Source organism: Hylobates moloch, unplaced genomic scaffold (genome assembly GCF_009828535.3).
Source record: "Hylobates moloch isolate HMO894 unplaced genomic scaffold, HMol_V3 SCAFFOLD_13, whole genome shotgun sequence".
In the NCBI taxonomy this organism is placed as follows: Eukaryota; Metazoa; Chordata; class Mammalia; order Primates; family Hylobatidae; genus Hylobates; species Hylobates moloch.
Genome location: NW_026652288.1, coordinates 58,659,075 through 58,680,392, shown reverse-complemented (window position 1 = coordinate 58,680,392; position 21,318 = coordinate 58,659,075). Strand labels below are relative to the sequence as shown.

General features: G+C 35.5%; 1 protein-coding gene and 1 long non-coding RNA gene across 7 annotated transcripts in view; one reads left to right on the top strand and one right to left on the bottom strand.

Moving 5' to 3' along the window:
• Positions 1-21,318, bottom strand: part of TMEM117 (transmembrane protein 117) — a 566,844-nt gene that overhangs the window by 192,487 nt on the left and 353,039 nt on the right. The gene's annotated exons all lie outside the window — the stretch shown is intronic.
• The window catches only part of LOC131380997 (uncharacterized), a 47,092-nt gene that overhangs the window by 20,176 nt on the left and 5,598 nt on the right, over positions 1-21,318 (top strand). For both annotated transcript variants that reach the window (XR_009209384.1, XR_009209385.1), the window contains one exon: positions 457-595. This is a non-coding gene — a long non-coding RNA (uncharacterized LOC131380997). The remainder of the gene's footprint in view (positions 1-456; positions 596-21,318) is intronic.

The window sequence follows — 21,318 nt, the reverse complement described above, 5'->3', positions numbered from 1 at the left end:
AATTATCTCCTGCATTAGAGAAATCAAATTCATTTCTGGTGTTGGTCAAGGACAGTCTTTGTGGGAGAAGATGCCGGAAAGGGAGACTAAAGACAATGCCATGAGGTTTCTGTGTAGCATAAATACACAAAACCTGCGAATACCTCTCTCACAGGCAGGTATTAGAATTTGAAATTGCAAATCTTTCTATGCTGGGAGAAATGTGCGAGTCTCAGAATCCTTCCCTTCCCCTTTCCTCTCTACTAGGTCTCTGTACAGAACTCAGAACCTCATTATGGCACTCACCGCATCATGGCTTGTCAGATAATCTTTTTCAGTAGAATATAACTTATTTTAGAACACATATTGTGCAATCTGAGCAAAAAACATGCATTTTGTGGTTTAAAAGTCAGTAAATGATTGTAAAAAAAAATTATCTCTACAGAAATCTAAGTGAAATCTTTGCTTTCCTTTGAGGTGAGCATATATGATGCCAGGCAACAACAGCATGAAAATAGCAATGATAAGAGTTATACTTCACATTTGCTATACAGCTTCATGGATTACAAAGCTGTTAATGGATTTTTCTTATTAAGAGTCACAGCAACTTTGTAAAGTAAGTCATTATTTTCCACCTTTCAGCAATGGAGGAAGATAAGTCAATGAGGTTAAATAACAGAGCAAGGTCACACATCTATTATACCATTATGTGCACTATTTCCAGAGCCAGCCTGCCTGGGTTCTAACCCTAAATATATCTCTTAGTAGGCTTTTTTTTTTTAAATTTAGGGCAAGGTAATTAACCTCTCTGCACCTTGTTTTCTTATTAATCACCTATGAGCACAAAATATGTATATTAGCAGGTGGTATAATAATTATTGGTGTGTTATTGTTCGTATCTGAGATTTCTATCCAATCACTTTGCTTCACATCAGTAATACAACACACAAATGGATTTAGAGTCAAAGGATTTGACAATCTTTTCTATAAAGACAAGACTATCATATACTGAACTATTAGAATATGATAAAGACATAATTTAATGTTAAACTATGATACAGTCTATAATTGCTATTAAAAATCAGAGGGAAGGAGGTCACTGAAGCCTGCAGTCTCTAAGAGGGCTTCATAAAATATTTGTGTGACAAAACTGACTATTAATTGACATTCTGTATGATTCTCTACTTTTGCCATTCTTATCTTCTTAGCCTGATTACAAGCTAATTCCCATGCAGGTACTACATATACTATATCTAAAGTCATATTTGATATAGTTGTATGCTAAGCATGTGATATTCATGTAAAATATTGATTTATTAAGGATACAAGGCCAAAATAGAAAAATAACCATGGCTATGTAGTGTCGCTCTTGAGGTAGCCACTAATTGGTGGAGTATCATTTAAGACAAACAAATCAAGAAACAAGCATATACATAAAGGATATTAATGAACATAACAGATAAAATTTTATTTGATAGTATGTGATTTTATTTATTTCTACTTAACAATATACTGACTTCATTCAATAATAGCACATATGAAGCTGTTACTTTCTTCTTGCTTTAGTCATCCATCATACCTTTTTAAAAATTTTTTTGACTTTTATTTTAGGTTCAGGGAGTATATGTGCAGGTTTGTTGCATGGGTAGATTGTCTGTCACTGGGGTTTGCTGTACAAGTGATTTCATCACTCAGGTAGTGAGCATAGTATCTGATAGGTGGAAATTTTTGGTCCTCACCCTCCTCTCACCCTCCCCACTCAAGTAGGCCCTTGTATCTGTTGTTCCTATCATTGTGCCTCCATATAGTCAATGTTTAGATCCCACTTATAAGTGAGAATATGCAGTATTCGGTTTTCTGTTCCTTTATTAATCTGCTTAGGAGAATGGTCTCTAGCTGCATCTATGTTGCTGCAAAGGACATGATTTCATTATTTTTTATGGCTGCATAATACTTGATGGTATTTATGTGCTATATTTTCTTTATCCAGTCTACCACTGATAGGCATTTAGGTTGATTCCATATCTTGCTATTGTGAATAGTGCTGCAATAAACATCCATGTGCATTTGTCTTTATGGTACAACAGTTTATATCCTTTAGGCATATGCATGCAGGGAACAGGCCCCCAAATCTGGCCATAAACAGGCCATGAGAAACTGGCCATAAACAAAATCTCTGCAGCACTGTGACATGCTTATGATGGTTATGATGCCCACGCTGGAGGTTGTTGGTTTACCAGAATGAGGGCAAGGAAAACCTGGCCCACCCAGGGCAGAAAACTGCTCAAGGCATTCCTAAACCACAAACAATATCATGAGCGAGCTGTGCCTTAAGGACATGTTCCTGCTGCAGATAACAAGGCAGAGCCTGTCCCTTTGTTTCCCATAAGGAATGCTTTTAGCTAACGTTGTGCACATGTACCCTAGAACTTAAAGTATAATAAAATAAAATAAAATAAAATAAAATAAAATAAAATAAAATAAAATAAAAAAAATAAAATAAAATAAAATAAAATAAATAATGCTTATCACTGGCTTGCTGTCAATAAATATGTGGGTCAAACTTTGTTCGTGGCTCTCAGCTCTGAAGGCTGTCAGCCCCCTGATTCCCACTTTGCACTTTATTTCTGTGTCTTTGTCTTAATTCCTCTAGCTTCGCTGGGTTAGGGTCTCCACAACAGAGCTGGTCTCCGCATATGCCCAGTAATGGGATTGGTAGGTCAAATATTAGTTCTATTTTAAGTTCTTTGTGAAATCTCCAAACTGCTCCTCACAGTAGCTGAACTCATTTACATTCCCACCAGCAGCATATAGGCATTCATTTTTCTCTGCAGCCTAGCTGGCATCTGTCATTTTTTTCTTTTTAATAGCCATTCTAACTAGCATGAGATGGTATCTTGTTGTGGTTTGATTTGCATTTCTCTAATGATTAGTGATGAGCTTTTTTTTTTCATATGCTTGTTGGCCATGTGTATGTCTTCCTTTGATAAGTGTCTGTTCATGTCCTTTGCCCATTTTTTAAAGAGATTATATATTTGTTTTCTTGCTTGTTGATTTATTTAAGTTCCCTATAAACTGTGACTATCAGACGTTTGTCAGATGGATATTTTGCAAATATTTTATCCTATTCTGTAGTGTATTCATCTGTACTCACACTGCTAATAAAGACATACCCAAGACTGGGTAATTTATAAACGAAGAGGTTTAATGGACTCCCAGTTCCACATGGCTGGGGAGGTCTCACAATCATGGCACAAGGCAAAGGAGAAGCAAAAGTATGACTTACATAGTAACAAACAAGACAGCTTATACAGGGGAACTCCCATTTATAAAACCATCAGATCTCGTGAATCTTATTCACTACCACAAGAACGGTATGGGGGAAACATGATTAATTATCTCCACTGGCACCTCCCTTGACATGTGAGGGTTATTACAATTCAAGGTGAAATTTGGGTGGGGCACACAGTAAAACCATATCATGTAGGTTGTTCATTTACTCCATTGATAAGTTTATTTTGCTGGGCAGAAGCTCTTTAGTTTAATTATGTCCCACGTGTCCATTTTCGTTTTTGTTGCAATTGCTTACGGGAACTTCATCATAAAATTTTTGTCAATGCCTATGTTCAGAATGGTGTTTCCTATATTTTCTTCTAGGGTTTTTATAGTTTCAGATCTTATATTTAAGTCTTTAATCCATCTTGAGTTGATTTTTGTATATGATGAAAGGAAGGGGTCGGTTTCATTCTTCTGCATATGGCTAGCCAGTTATCCCAGCACCATTTATTGAATAGGGAGTCCCTTCCCCACTGCTTGTTATTATCAGCTTTGTTGAAGAGCAGATGGTTGAAGGTGTATGGTTTTATTTCTGGGTTCTCTAACCTGTTCCATTGGTCTCTGTATTTGTTTTTGTACCAATATGCTGTTTTGGTTACTGTAGGTTTGTAGTGTAGTTTGAAGTCAGGTAGTGTGATGCCTCTGATTTTGTGCTGTTTGCTTAGGATTGCTTTGGCTATTTGGGCTCTTTTATTGTTCCATACGAATTTTAGAATAGACTATGGGTAATTCTGTGAAAAATGGTAGAAATAGCACTGAATCTGTAAATTGCTGCAGAAAATATGGCAATTTTAATAATATTGATTCTTCCTATTCATGAACATAGAATGTTTATCCATTCGTTTGTGTCATCTCTGATTTCTTTCAAAAGTGTTTTCTAATTCTCATTATAGATACATCTTCCACCTGCCTGGTTAGCTGTATTCCTATGTATTTTTTTCTTTTTGAGGCTATTGTGAATGAGACTGTGTTCTCGATTTGGCTCTCAGCTTGGACATTATTGACATACAGAAATTCTGCTGACTTTTGTACACTGATTTTGTATCCTGAAACTTTACAGAAGTTGTTTATCAGTTTAGGAGCCTTTTAGGGTTTTCTAAGTATAGAATCATATTGTCTGTGAAGCGAGAGAATTTGACTTCCTCTCTTCCTATTTGAGTGTCTTTTATTTCTTTCTCTTCCCTGATTGCTTTGGCTAGGAATTCCAGTACTATTTTGAATAGCAGTCATGAGAGTGGGTATCCTTGTCTTGTTCCTGTTCTCAGGGGGAATGCATCCACATTTTGCCCCTTAAGCATGAAGTTAGCTGTGGGTTTGCCATAGATGGCTCTTATTACAGAATATACATTATTCTCAGCTGCACATGACACATACTCTAATATCAACCATATGCTTGGCCATAAAGCTATTCTCAGCAAATTCAAAAAGAGAAAAATCATACCAACTACACTCTCAAACCACAACATTATACAAATAGAAATCAATATCAAGAAGATGTATCAAAACCATACAATTAAAAGAAACTTAAACAATCTGCTCCTGAATGACATTTGGGTACAGAATGAAATTAAGGCACAAATAAAAAGTTCTGTGAAACAAATGAAGACAAAGAAAGAGTATACCAGAATCTCTAGGACACAGCTAGAGCAGTGTTAACCGGAAATTTCATAGTGCTGATCACCTACATCAAGTTAAAAGGATCTCAGATTAACAACCTAACATCACACCTAGAGGACTAGAAAAACAAGAGCAAACCAACCCCAAAGCTAGCAGGAGAAATGAAGTAACCAAAACCAGAGCTGAAATGAACAAATTTGAGACATGAAAATCCATATAGAAGATGAACAAAACAAAAAGTTGGTTCTTCAAGAGAGTAAACAAGATTGATAGAGTGCTACCCAGATTAAGTTAAAAAGAGAGATTTAAGTCAACACAATTAGAAATGACAAAAGGGACATTATCACTGACCCTACAGAAATACAGAAAAACCTTACAGACTGTTGTAAGCATTTCTATGTATAAAAATTAGAAACACTTGAAGAAATGGATAAATTCCTGGAAACATATAACTTCCCAAGATTGAACCGGGAAGAAACTGAAATCCTGAAAAGACCAAAACAAATTTCAACATTGAATCAGTAACAACGACAACAACAACAACAACAAAGGCCATGTGTGGTGGCTCACCTCTGTAATCCCAGCACTTTGGGAGGCCAAGATGGTCAGATCACCTGAGGTCAAAAGTTTGAGACAAGCCTGGCCAACATACCAAAACCCTGTCTCTACTAAAAATATGAAAAAGATAAAAATCCAGGTGTGGTGGTACACACCTGCAATCCCAGTTACTCGGGAGGCTGAGGCAGGAGAATTGCTTGAACCCTGGAGGCAGAGGTTGCAGTGAGTGGAGATGGCGACACTGCACTCTAGCCTGGGTGACACAGTAAGACTCCATCTCAAAAAAAAAAAAAAAAAAATGCTACCACTTCCAAAAGAGTCCTGGACCAGATGGATTCACAGCCAAATTCTATCAGACATACAAGAAGAGCTAGTACCAATCCTACTGAAATTATTCCAAAAATCAAGGAAAAGGAATATCTCTGTAACTCATTCTATGAGGCCAGCATCATTGTGATACCAAAACCTTGAAGAGTCACAATGAAAAAGAAAACTGCAGGCCAGTATCCCTGATGAACATATACACAAACATCTTCAACAAAATACTAGCAAACAAATCCAGCACCATATCAAAAAGCTAATCTGCCACAATCAAGTAGGCTTTATTCCTAGGATGCAAGTTTGGTTCATTATATGCTAATCAATAAATATGATCCATTTACTGGATCACATGAACAGAGTTAAAAACAGTTACAACATGATCATCTTAATAGATGCAGAAATGGCTTTTGATAAAATTCAACATGCCTTCATGTTAAAAAATAAACAAACTAGGCATCAAAGAACCATCATACCTTTTTATGTGCATTCTTCTAAAATATGAAAGGTTCTATTTTGTTCTAATTATTATCTTTATAATTAGACTTCATTTAGGCATGTATTAATATTTTCTATTTATTTAGATTTTACTTACTCCCTACTATGAGCATGGACAAAAAAATGTTATTTCTGCTTCCTCCCCTTTTGTCTTCTTCCCCTTCACTACCCTATTTTATTATTTTTCCTATTAACATATTTAACTCTTTGAATATCTTATATTCCTATTTTATTTATCATCTTTAATGATATCTTCTCCCCTCATCTATAAAAAAATGAGAAAATAAAAATATTTTACTTTCTCACACTATATTTAATTTTTATGTTCTTAGGGTTTGGGAATATTTCTACATTCTGCTTTATAATTGGACGTTATGCATTTCTTTTAAACTTGACCCTAAAACTAAATTGGCAAGAGAATGATATAGCCTACAACCAAATTGTTTATTTTTAAAACACCTGGCCAATAATTAGGCTGAGTTTTAAATTATTGGGTCACATTTTTTCCCTAAGAAACTGGAGGCATTCCTTTATTGCCTTAACATTGTTGATGCTAAGAAGTGAGAAAACTGAACCTGAAATTATTTTTTCCATCTTTCCAGGTAAATTAGTTTTATAAAGTATTCTTTTTATATTTTGAGTAGAATAATTTTGCTAAGTTTATTGACTTGTGTCAATTTTCTAGGCATGATTTGCCCTTTCAATCTAAGAATTCAAGTTTTCCTTTGTTCTGTTCAGTCTTTTTGGAATCTTATCCTAATCCATGACTTTTATTTTCCATTACTTTAGTTCTATTTTTTAGGGACAACAATTATGTATATGCTGGTTTTCTCTGTCCTCTATGTCTACATTACTTATTAGCTTTCAATTTTGCTCATTGAGTTAGTACCTATACTGAGGATTTTGGAGTGTGTCAAGTAATATTTGTAGAGATTTCAATGTGACCTTTATTTATCTAAATTTCTTTCTTTCATGTTTCTTTCCTGAGTCCACCAGCTCTTGTTTCATCTTCAATTGTCTCACATCATCCTCTCTGAATTCTTATGCCATTGCTTTGAAACCTCATTGCTTTGAAACCTCATTTTAAAACACAATTACTTCCCTGATTTTAAAAAATTCATCATAATATATTTGGTCACCATTTTCCTCTGGTCCTTGGTAGCATTTTCTGGTGGAGGACTCTTCCAACTTCTGCTGATTTTCCTATTATTTTCTTCCTTTTTTCTTCTTGGTAACAAAATTCTCATGCTAGTTCCTTTGGAACTGACTGACATCTGAATGATGTGAGTTTTTTCCAGACTTTCTGCATCCAAGAGGCTCACGTTGAGGGGTGGCAGGACCCACTCAGCCAGCACACTCTACCTGCATTGTGCCAGGGCTTTTAGAGTCTGGCACCTACCTTCAAGAACTGTCCTTTACCAACTTTGCCTTTGATCAGTAACCATCATGTTTCCTCTTTTCATTGTCTTGAAACATAGTTGACCGTCACTACATTTGGGAACCCTCCATTACAGATGATTCAGAGTTAGATATGTCACTTAGTCTTAATATAAAGTTAGCATATTTGATTCCTGTTCTCTGTGTTCTTTTGGTTGATTGCTAAAACTTCTCTATTTTAAAACAAAATTTCTGAATTGTCATTTAAAGTGATTTCTATGAGGCCCATTTACAGTAACACAGATTTTTGGCAAATCTGAGCATATATCACCCGAAATAATTAGTATTTCCATGAGAGGCTTGTTTCCTTTTTTAACAGTATCCATCAGATGACCTAAATAACATTCAAAGCCAGTTTTTAATTAACAATGTTTTCTATTAATGTCTTCCCCAAATACAACTTTGTTCAAAATAAAATAAATGTAATAGGAGATTCTGTAGGAGTTTGAACATAAAACCGTTTCAGCTCTTTTGAGAGATAATTTTGAAGAAACATTTTGTTTAATATTCAGTATATGTGGTAAAGTAAACATTGGGTTTATCTGACTACCTGTCTTTATGACATGAATGAAACAAGAAAAGCGTTGCATAAATGGAATGCTAAGGGGTTTTTTTGTTTCTTTTTTGTTTTTTTGTTCGTTTGTTTGTGTGTTTTTTGAGATGGAGTCTCACTCTAATGCCCACGCCAGAGTGCAGTGGCACGATCTCGGCTCACTGCAACCTCCACCTCCAGGGTTCAAGCCAGTTCTCCTCTCTCAGCCTCCCATGTAGCTGGGATTACAGGTGCGTGCCACCACACCCCACTGATTTTTGTGTTTTTAGTAGAGATGGGATTTCACCATGTTGACCAGGCTGGTCTCAAACTCCTGACCTCAGGTGATCTACCCGCCTCAGCCTCCCAACGTGCTGGTATTACAGGCGTGAGCCACCACGCCCGGCTGCTAAATATTCTTTAACAGCATTTAGTAGGTAGATTTTTCACCTCTTCTCTTAAAGATAATAGTAATACCATAGTCCCACATTGGTAGTGTCTCCCATCTCATGAAAATTACAGCAAAATATGCCACCAGAAATAGGATTTTCATAGATTTCCTTAATTATCTTTTAAATACTTCAATAAAGGTCCTGGTATAATTGTTATCATGGCCAACATTCTTTTAGTTCCTTGCGCAACTAAGAAAGTCAATTGAGACAATTAGGGAAGAATTGATCCATCACTGAAATATTCTTTTCCTGACTTGGTTGATAACATTTTATTCAATTTCATTGAGGAAAATGTGGTCATATATTGGTCAGTATATTGTGGTCATATACTGGTTCACATCAGGAACAATAGGTGAAATTATAAGCAAGTATTTGGCACTTTTTCAGTATGTATAGCCAATTAATGCCAAGCTTTCAATATTAAGAAAATCCATATGCTTTGAAATTTCCTATGGTGGTTCATTCAGTGACAGGATGGAAAGATACTGAATTTCTTTTAATTTGTAAAAGCAGATCTAATGCTTGAGAACTTTTACCACCCATGGAATATGGTTCAGGATATACTGATTTACCAATAGCCAAAGCCAACATCAAAATGAGAAAATCTTCACATACACAGGCCAAGAGGAAAGATTCTTTATCATGATGAAGGACATGAGCACTGACTAGGAGTGATGAGACACTGGTTACCAACCAGAAAAGGTCAGAATTTAAATTGGAGAGGAGGCGAGGTGAACCACAGGGCTCCAGTATTTCTTCAAGTTGTTCATTTTACTTCTCTGCTTCTAAGCATATTAAGTCCTAAATACACTACAGTCATATTTCCCAAAGTTTCTCCCAACATCATCATAACTGTAGTATGAAAAATGACTCCATTTTTTTGATGTTTGATTGCTTACAACATTTAAGCCTCACCCCTCCTTCTTTGCTTTCTGCCTGACACTTGAGAAAACTGATAAGAAAACTATGGTGCCCCTTCCTTTGGTACCAGTAGGAAGTTTAAACCATGTATGGAAACCCTCACCCTGGTTTCACGCCAAGTACACCATAAAAATTCCAAACCAGGTTCCTTTCTTGGCCCTGGCTCAAGTTATTTTCAGATTTGCCTGGGAGCCTCCATGCTCTCCCCAGAAAGCCTCATTACTTATGAAATAAATCTTTTTATACCCTCTTGGGGTAAGTCTGACATCACTGGTCCCAACATCTGAATGAATTTTGGGTGTGTGTCCATCCTATGTATACAGAATGTTAACAACAGTAATAAACCCAACATCATCATGACAGGTAAAGAGTTTCTGGTTAGTTTTTCTCATTTATTATTTGAGGTCCTAACTTTTCTTATGGAATAGGCAATACAAGCATCCTCTGTGGTGGCCCTGCTTTGTTGGTAATTTTACATCCACTGTAGCATAGCATTATTTTCTTATGCACGCGCTTAAATTACTCTGAGATGGAAACAAAGTCCAAATTTCATGTCTTTGACACTATGTAAATACTGTACTATATAGGATGTATGTATGTAGTTTTACCCCCCTTTTGCTGCCCTTCCTATTCTAACCATACACAGCACATCACATAGTCAGACATACACATATGATCCGTCTTACACAACATCACTTCCAACTGAGACAAAGAACAACCCAAAGGCTAAGCAGAAAGGATTATGCATATTCACTGAGGAACATTACCTGAGTATACAGTTAAGTGAATGGAAACTGCAGATGGAAGTTTCCTAAATCACCTAGTGATGCCTTGAATACATTGCCACAAGAAGTATCTTAAAATTACTGGCAAACATCTACTGGTGAACATTAAACCTGGAATGTATTCTACAGCTTTTTAGAGGCACAACCAGGATTTCATAATGCATGAATATTAATGCACGTGCTTATTATCTCAGTGATAGCCTGCCCTGCTTTTGTGATGTATTGCACCTTATTGCTGGATCCCTACTGATTTACAATGACTGATGGACTGTTTTATTATTAAGTAAGGAAACTGGGCATGTCTCAGAATAAAGAAGCATTTAGAGAGAGACACCTGAATCATCTGAATACAGAAATATACACAATCAAAAAGTACCTTTCCAGGCAAGTTCTGCAGAGTTTCAAAAAGTGTGTTAACAAATACAAAATAAATATGATGTGCCCCAGTGTGATTTGCTTTCCGCCATATTGAATTGTAATTTAAAATAAATGGAAAAAATGAGAATGATCACTGGTTTCACTGAGCAAGAAGCCAGCAGAAAAAAAAAATATTTACGCCATCTTCTAGCATGCCATTCCTTATGGGTGGCTAAATTATCAAACAATATTAGCCCAATATTATATGATTGAGCATTTATTTTTGCCTGAAAGAATGAGTAGCTTTCAGGATGCATACCTTCTCTGCTTTGTTAACATGGATAACTGATCATTACTAGAGAAAGCAATTATGTACAATATACCATAATATAATGGCTCTGAAAATGTATACAGGGACAGAGAGCTAATAGAAAGAAAAATAAAGGATGTTTTCGGAAATGTGATCATAAAAAATATTATCCACAAAGGAGCCCTTGGAACACAAAAAAAGCAAATATTTTCTCAAAGGGAAAATAAATCTCATCTTAAAGATCCTCAGCATTCCAGTTTTCGAAATGAAATGCCTACTACATGCTATCCCTAATGATGGAGCCAAAAGAGTTAGCTCAGTCTCCTAGGTCCTGCACCACTAGGTAGCCTGCCATATTGTTTGCATAATACTACTTATCAAAATGGTTCAGCCAGCTCTACAGGGTGACAAACCCAAATCTGTAGGCTAATGTGCGGAAGATAACTATAGGCTTGACGTTTGTTTCTAATGTTAGGAAATGGCAAGTCCAAGAAAAGACTGGTAACTCAGCCATCTGATATAACCATAACCATTTTCAGAATTTGAAAGATTAAGAAGTAAGGGAACTATGCAGTAACATGGTTTGTAAGTTTGCATAAGCATTGTTGCTATATTTTATTGTTGCTTGAGAGCAGATATAATGTTACGGAATGAGTGTTTCAGTGATACTCATAATAGAAAACTTAGAAATTTAAAAGCAATGACCTAAATGTGTACCTTTGTAAAAAGAAATCCTACTTTGCATTGTGTCTAAAAATAAAGCCAAATATTTTTATTTTAAATATAAGTGAAATATCAGCTTTAGGACATATTTTTAAGATTACACCAAGTAAAAGTGTTTTAGTCAAACCATTTCATTTTCTGTTTTGTTAATATATCCGATGTAATTACATATTCAAGATATTTTCATTTTACTTTTCTGATATTTTTCTTTATTGAAGCATATGGTTACATCTTTGATCTCTGCTGCATCTGTTGATAGTTTTTTTTTTCACATGGTTTATTTGTACTCTTTTAATCCTGATTAATCTTATATTTGTTAGTTTTATTAGCCTTTCAGATAACAAATTTTGTATATTTTGATCCTCTATATAGTACCTTTATTTTTATTAATTCTGCTCATATCTTTATTTGCTTCCTAATATATTTTTGACTGATTTACCTGTTCTTTTGTTTTTCTAAATTCTTAATGCTCAATGCTTACATCTTCAGTGCTTTTTCTTTTCCACCATAAGCACTATGATGGTGGATTTAACAATTAGCAAATTCTGTCAACTTATTCTTTCTTTTATTTTTATTTTTTTAAAGAGACATAGTTCTGCTCTGTTGCCCAGGCTGGAGTGCAGTGGCACAAATCATAGCTCACTGCAGCCTCGAATTCCTGGGCTCAAGCAATCCTTCTGCCTAAGCCTTCCAAGTAGCTTGGACTACAAGTGTGTGTCACCATGCCCAGTTATTTATTTATTTATTTATTTATTTATTTATTTATTTATTTATTTATTTTAGAGACAGGGTCTTGCTATGTTGCACAGGCTGGTCTCAAACTCCTGGCCTCAAGTGATCCTACTGCCTCAGCCTCCCTGGTAGTTGAGATTACAGGCATGAGCTACCACATCCAGCCTAATTTGTTCTTTATAAATTTTGGAAGTGTGTTATATGGCACATACAAGTTTAAAATTGTTACATGTTCATTATGTAGTATCTTTTTTTAATCCTAAAAATGCTTTGTTTCCTGTCAAAAGTCTATTTTGCTAGATAGCAATATAACTATATCAACTTTGTTTTAGGTCGTATTTTCCTGGCATATGTTTTCCAGGCATTATTACTTTACGTTTTACACATGACTCTGAGAACAGTATATGTGAGATGGAATTCCGAGAATGACCTCCTATGGCCCTTGCTCTTGTGTAATCCCCTTCCCTTTAGTTCTAGGTGGAAGCTGTGACTATGATGAGAGCAAAAGAAAGATTATTGGGTGGTACTAATTTACTCATATGAGTCCTTTAAAAAGCAGTAGAAGTCAGCGATATTGGAAGCTAGAGAGGGATTCAATGCAGGGATGCTATCCTTTGCTGACATGGAAGAGACAATTTGAAAAGACCTAGGGTGGCCAGGGCCATTTCCAGAAAGGAAACAGGGACCTCAGCCCTACAAGCAAAAGGAACTGAATTCTGCCAACAAGCTGAATGAGCTGGGAATCAGGTTCTTCCCTGGCTCCTCCAGGAAAGAGCCAAGTCTGGCCAGTAATTGATTTCAGATTTATGAGAACCTAAGTAGAGAACCCAGTGGGGCCCACATAGACTTGACCTACAGAAGAGTGGGCTATCAAATGTGTCTTGTTTAATGCTGTTAAGTTTATGGTAACTTGTTATGCAGCAGTAGAAAACTAATGCACAGCATATAGATGGAAATGTTTTAAGCTAGTCTGCTAATCTTTGCTCTTTAACAGAAAAATTACATTAATTGTGCTTACTAACATAATTTTTTCTACCACTTCATTTTATATGCTCCTGTGCTCCAACTTTTCTTTGTGCTTTCTTTCAGATTAATTGAGATTTTATTTTATTTTTGACAGGGTCTTCCTCTGTCACCCAGGCTGGAGTGCAGTGGCTCAATCCCGGCTCACTGCAACCTCTGCCTCCTGGGCTCAAGTGACCCTCCTGCCTTAGCCTCCCAAGTAGCTGGGACTACAGGTGTGTGCCATGCCACCACGCCCGAATAATATTTGTATTTTTTGTAGAGACAGGGTTTCCCCATGTTGCCCAGGCTGTTCTCGAACTCCTGAGCTCAAGCAATCTGCCTGCCTCAGCCTTCCAAAATGCAAGGATTACAGGCTGGGATTAAGTGGATTAACTGCTGGGATTATACCACACCCAGCCCTGAGATTTTATTTTCATTTCATTTCTTCTTTTCTTCTATATTGGTTTGGATTTCTATTCACTAGGAAGTTGTTCTAGAAATTTCACTCTGCATACTTAAATTAGCAAAACTGAACTAATCAATATCACCATTCTACTCCCACCAATTTGAAAAATTTATGATGGTTTAACTCTCCTTCCCAAATGTTATGGAAATTTTTTCAGAATTTCAGTTCCATTTGACTTTTATTAACACTTGCTTAAGCTTTTTCAGAAAGAAATCACTATGGTAGCTGTTTAATATGATAAATGTTTGCTTACATTTAAAAACATATTAAACATTCTCTATCTTTTTCTGACATGCTCTTTAACCCACAACTGACCTTTTCATTTCAATCATTTAAAATTTTTATTCCTAAAAGTGCTGTTTGGGTCATTTTCAAATGGTTCAGTCTTTCATTCCTCACCCATATTTTCAATTTCCTCTTTATTTATTTGCATATATTACTTTATGTTCCATATAGATAATTCTAATAATTAAAATCTTTGTGGGTCTGATTCTGCTAGTTGTATTTACTGCTGTTTCTCATGACACTTGTTTCTTTCTGTATTTTGTAATTTTTTATTATGCAGTCATGTTTATCAGCAATTTATTTGTGGAGATATTTTAAGGACTGATTTGTTAGTGTGTTCCCTCAGAGATAATGTCTGCTTCGTTCTGTGAAGGGACTAAGGAAACTTCCAACCTGGGATCTCTCCAAAATAAATTTTTATGTGGAGTTTTTTAAGCCTACAGGTAGTGAGACTTTGGGCCATCAACTCACTTGAGGAACAGAATATTATGAATTCTAAGGGGATACTTTCTGTTTTCCACTCTCTAGGATCTCTGACAAGACAACCAAGTTTCCAAAGCACCTTTTTTATTTAAGGTAGTTTTTTGATTTTTCAGTGAGAGTGTAGCTATTCAAGGTTCCTGGCCTTATATTGGTTGCTTCTGATTTGACAACATGCTTTGTCTGAGCCCTTGGGTTTTGTTTCAGATGAGTGAAAAAACAAGTGCTCTAAGTCACTAGCATTGGCAGATGCCCTCAAGCCAGTCACGGTCCCACTCATTACCTGTCTGGGTTTGAGTCACACTTTATTTTTGGTCTCTAAAGATATCCTTTACTTTTGTACAAAAGACCATGGTTTTGAAAAGATTGCTGTTTTTCTTATCTGTCTGTTTTATTTTTAAAAATTATATAGCCAGAGTGTTTTGTATTGGGAAATTGTTGCTGTTGCTTTTTCCTGGTTATCTTGTCCATTGTATTCTTAGGAATAGTTCAATTTGTCCATACTCTTTCTCTCACCCTCATTTTAGCATTGTAGAACACAAGGTGTTTTAACAAAGAATTCAAGTTTTCATCATTAGTCCTTGAAAGATATTCTTGAAGTCCAGAAATAATTAATTATAGAAAGAATAAAGATATTTAATGATTTTCAAAGGTGCACAGCCAAATAAGTCCTACAGATTCTAAGTCTGGTTATACTTGAGAAGTGTTTCCCTTCCCAACACATACTTCAATTCTACCTTTGTTTCTCTGAAGAAGGGAAAGGCTAATCAAGTTTTCACTTTGTACCTTTTAGGACCTACAATATATTTATTGACAACTAATTAACATATTTTTCCATGATCCAGGCATTACTATGTTCCCAATTTTATAGAACAGGAACATATAACCATACAGCTTGGAGAGGCTTGATAGCCGGTTCAATGTCACAGTACAGCAGAGCCAGGATGCAGATTAAATACAATCATGCCTGATCCCAAAGTCCAAGCTCTTAGCAAATGGATTATGTGTCTATTTCACTAATGTTAACAATATTTAATGAAGTAATATTTTTTCAAACTAATTATTTTATATTTTCAGATTTTTTGTAAAAACATCTTATTTATTCAATGCATTCAACCAATACGTCACCTATATTAAATATACAATAATTTTCAAAGGACTCTTGGAAACTTCAGTTCATTTGTACTCATCACCATTCAGTGTCACACCAGTTTGACAATCTTTATTTCACAAATGGTGCAGCAGGCACAGAGAAGTTTCATGATTTGCACAGAACAATTTAGCACTGCAGCCAAATTAGCCCATTTTATTTGGTCTTGTCCCTTTGTTTATACTAGCATTTGGAAAATGGTAATCTCCTTATGCAAACACTGAAAACAGTAAGCATCCATTAGGTCCTGAAAGGCAGTGCAATCAGAGCAGGAATCACATGGCTAAGCCTCAGGTGCAGAGGACCTAGGGTTCTGGGAGTGGACCACTGGCTCGGCTGCTGAAGACCTCACTGATGGAGAGGGAATGAGGATGACATTTGACCACCCTGCACCCTTTATCCCAAACCCACTTCCCACATTACTGGTACACTCCTCTAAGATTGAGTATATATCATTAGAGGGAAGTTTATAAAAATAAGTGTTTATCAAAATAAGTGTGATTAGTACCAATCCTACCCTTATACATTAAATTTAATGCTTAAAGCTGACCCTGATCATACATACATCAATAAAATTTATATCCCTTGGCCCTTTTACATTTGCTCATAGGATTTACAAAATGTCTATATATTTTATAAAAGTATTTATTAAATATTTTCCCATTTAAGGTTTTTTTGACGAGCACACATTGAATGTATTCTATTACTTATAGAAAAAAATGTAGTAGTTCAATTCAATTTAAAACAATATTCAGTTTACTAAATCCTCATGGATTATTAATTCTGTGCCACTCCACTAAGCATTGTGATAGCTCATTGACTCACCTCAGGCTGTTCATCCTTGGAACAGTGAGCCCTGCATTCGTGACGTGATTGTTGTGAGACCTGGATGAGGTACTATTTTAAATGACCCAATATGTATGGTCATTATTATATAAGGTGAACATACAGAGTTTCTGCCCTCAAAAAAATTTAGAATCAGTAAAATATATTCAAATCATTTGAGTAGGACAGAACAAAATGTCAACTGAAGCCATTACTACAACTCTACCATCTCTTATTCAAAACTTATTGAGACCAGATACCCTTTAAGATCTAAAATTCTTTAGATTCTAGAAGAGAAAATGGTATATATACAGCTATATGTATATAGTTTATAGACAGATGAATGATTGATAGATAGATAGATAGACATGGTTTGGCTGTGACCCTACCCAAATTTTATCTTGAATTGTAGTTCCTATAATCCCTACATGCCATGGGAGGGACCAGTTAGAGATAATTGAATCATAGGGGTGGTTTCTCCCATCCTGTTCTCGTGATAGTGAGTTAATTCTCAAGAGATCTGATGGATTTTATAAGAGGCTTCCCCCTCTGCTGGGCACTCATTCTTCTTCTTCCTGCCATCTTGTGAAGAAGGACGTGTTTGCTTCCCCTTCCACCACGATTGTAAGTTTCCTGAGGCCTCCCTAGTCACTCTGAGTTGTGAGTTAATTAAACCTCTTTCCTTTATTAATTACCCAGTCTCAGGTATGTCTTTATTAGCAGTGTGAGAATAGACTAATATATATATATTATATATATATTAGCATAGACTACTATATATAGTATATATATTACTAGTATGTATATTACATATATACTCTTTATATATATATATATATGTATCTCTATATATATATATAGAGAGAGTGCACATATACAGTTTATCAGGTAAAACTTCCATAAGAAATACATTCATGCTTCTGTAACAAAACACCTGTCTCTTCACACTTGTTGGGATAAATACAGATCACGAAAAGCCTCATGTCAGCTCAGATCTGGTTGTGCCAGAAACTGGATGAGGGCTGGGCAGGTTTCATGAAGCCTTATTTTTTTCTTTTTTGGCTTTCAACGCTTTCAAGATTTCAGAATTGTGAATAAGGAGCTGTAAATCTCAGAAGTGTGTTTAACTGACACAATTACTTATCCTCTATTTTCTCCTCCACATTTTCCATTTATCTAGACCTGAAGTTAAGTGGGTTCTCTTTCTGTAGCAACTACAAGTCAGCAACAGGCATCAGAATCACCTGAGCAATGCTCCTGGCACACAATTGCTGAGCCTCACCCCAGGGCATTTGGGTTCTATGAAGTAGAACCCAGAACTCTGTATTTTTTCTAAATTCCTACAGATGATTTGCTATACACTCTTCATTGAGAAGCATAGCTTGAAGAGACAATATACTAAAATTTATTTTTGCTTTATAGCTATGTGGCTTAATAGCATAAGAAATTCAACAAACAAGATTATTTCGTGTAACATTAACCACTCTCCAAATCCAAAGTTGCCTTTCCCAAAACCTTAGCATTTTGAGTGCTACTAAAAAATATTAGGCTATTACAAAAGTGACAGAATGAAAATGGCCATTCTTTCAGTGACCATTTTCATTATTACTTTCCCTAGATGGACACTTCCATACTCTGAATCCATACTGTGTGCACAGCTCATGTGGACCAATCCTTGGCCTACAGCTGTTCTTGTTTGTCATCTCTTCTTACTTAATTGAGCAATTTAATCAGCTTTTGGCATAGGCCTGTGAACCTTCTGTCAAAAAATCATGCTTGGTTACTAGTCACGTAAAAACAGGTAACTCCACAATTTCATATAATTTTCAGCCATCTCATCTAGCATATAATTTCCAAGAATTTAGAAGAAATGACTTAAACTATGTATTTGTATTTATAAAACTATTTTTTTTCTAAAATCACTACTATATCTCCTTGGAGTGATGCAGAGAAGTTGATTTTACAGGACTTCTAAGTTCTCTCCTTAAGTACTGAGGAATGGCAATATATTGCTGCTTCACTTTGCCTATTTAAGGCTTCTGAACCTTTTTTCTTTCCCTTTTACACAAATTATCTTTAAGCTCTGCAGGTTACTGAGGTTTTCGTTTTGTTCTGGAGGAGACACAAGGCAATAGTTTATTTTTTCTTTCAGATGTAGCATGCTGTCATCTCCTTTTGTACACGACAAGTAAGTTAATAAAATTCATACTCATGATAACATGAGCCCAAGGTAAATACTTTTATTGCCTGGAGGGTACTATTGTATAGAAGCAAATGTAACATTCTTTTAGCATCTCTAGCTTCTCAAAGCCATTCTCACATATCTTTATATTCTTTTTCACTGTGATAGCTAATCCTTTCATACTGAACAGAGAAATACCATTTTCTCCAGTAAAACTTGATTAAAAGAAAGATTCTTAGCAAACATATCTAGTTGAAATAAGAATTAAGAATGCAAAATAAGTCTTCTGAATGATGGCAATGATGTGGATATTGGAGTTATTCATTCATATATTTAATAAGTATTAAAAATTAAACATATAGTTAAAAGAAGACATTGTTTGACAGATCAATAGGGTGACTATAGTTAATAATAATCTAGTGTACATTTCAAAATAGCTAGAAGAGAATAATTCAAATATTCCTAGCATAAAGAAAAGATAAATATTTAAGGTGGTATGTATCTCAATTACCCTGATTTGACCTTTACACATTATATGAATGTATCCAATTATCATGTGCACCCTGAAAATATGTACATCTATTATGTACCAATAAAAAATTAATTAGTTACATGCTAAAGCACTTTTCTAGACTCTTGGGCTACATCAATAAAAACAAACAAAAATTACAGAGTTTACATTCTAGTGGGAACAAAATACTTAAACAGTAAACACAATAAATAAGTTCCATAATATGTTACAAGGCAACAAATGACATGAAAAAAAAGAAAAAAATTAAGCCTAGTAAGACAAATGGGAGTGCTGTGGGAGGTGGGAGCAGAGGAGGGGGATAGTTGCAATTGTACTTGGAGTGGTAAGGCTAAGATTCATGGAGAAGATGACATTTGAGCAAAATGGACAGCAGGTGGGAGATATCATATACAAAAAACAGAGCAGTAGGAGCAAGGAAGCTTGTTACTAAAGTGCATTGATTATCTCTATCTATCCACTGACCTCTGAAGACAAGAGATAAGACATAACTGGTGCCTGACAAGAACCTCCTTTGCCCTCTGGCCCCCAGGAATGGCATAGTTAGGGCTGACTTACTCTAGAAACCACAATAATCTTCCAATACTCTCAGATCCTGTCTCATTATCAAGTTATGGGCCCCTTGAAACAGTTAAGCAATAAGATGTGGCAAGACTAAAATTGGTACCAGAAAAACAATAAGGAAAAATGGATCAGGATTAGCTGCAAAAGATAAGCAGAAAGGCAAAGCCGAAATCACTTATTGGATGTTCAAATAGAAGATGATCAAAGTCATTGAAAGAGAAAACAGAGCTGCAGGCCTAAAAGAGAACCCTAATCAGCAATAGATAATAGATATGGGCATGTAAGTAGCTCACACTGGCCAGCTTATTTAATGTGATCTTTAAGGCTTGTGTTTATGCCTTTCTGCCTCATTAAGGTTATTTACAACTATTTTGGTGTATTTTATATCCCCCTTTCAAATGTGTCCTAGAAGAGGCTCTAGGTACATCTTATCCTTACAAATACCAGGCTGGATTCTCTTAATCCATTTTCACAGCCACCTGAAAAAAGCTTTAATTTCATCAAATGCTCTTGAAATAGAAAGTCTGCTGTATCCATTCTTCCTTAGAGGTAGTGAATAGATAGATCAATGGTAAGTAAATCATTGGTGGCAGCTCCATATGAGTCATTTAGGATATTACAGAGGGTCTCTAATACCCTAAGAGATATTACAGAATGTGTACTGTACCCCTTATCTGAAGAAGCCATCTAAAAAAACAAATACTGGTGGCCAAAAGGGTTATTTCAGGAGATGACTGAAACATTAGGACATGGTGCTTTGCCCGAGAAGTGGCTGCTTCCTTGATTTAATCCTGTTTATAACTCAAGACCCAGCACAAATGCAACATATCCATTGTCTCCATTAGACTATGAAATTCCTCCAGGTTAGAGATCCCATCTTATTCAATCTGAATTTCCTTAGCACATAGTATTAATGCAAAAACATTACTGAGTGCTAAGCATTAAAAATATATAGCTGTTGTCCCCCAGGGACTTTCAAATATTTGATAAGTGATTAAATTAACAAGTGAATATCAGGCTAACAGCACTAGTTCTAAAAGGCAAACTATGAAGAACTATACAGTCAGAGCTACACTTACAGGGAATAATATAAAACAGTATACTTTTTAAAAATAGAGAAATAAGAATTTTGTTTTGATAAGCATATAGATCAAAAAAACAGATGAAAATATTAAAGATCATGATGACCTTGATTTTTTTAACATTTACATTTGTCCATCTGGATTAGACTGATATGGAGGAAATAAATAAGCAAATATAAGTCTGGATATAATTAA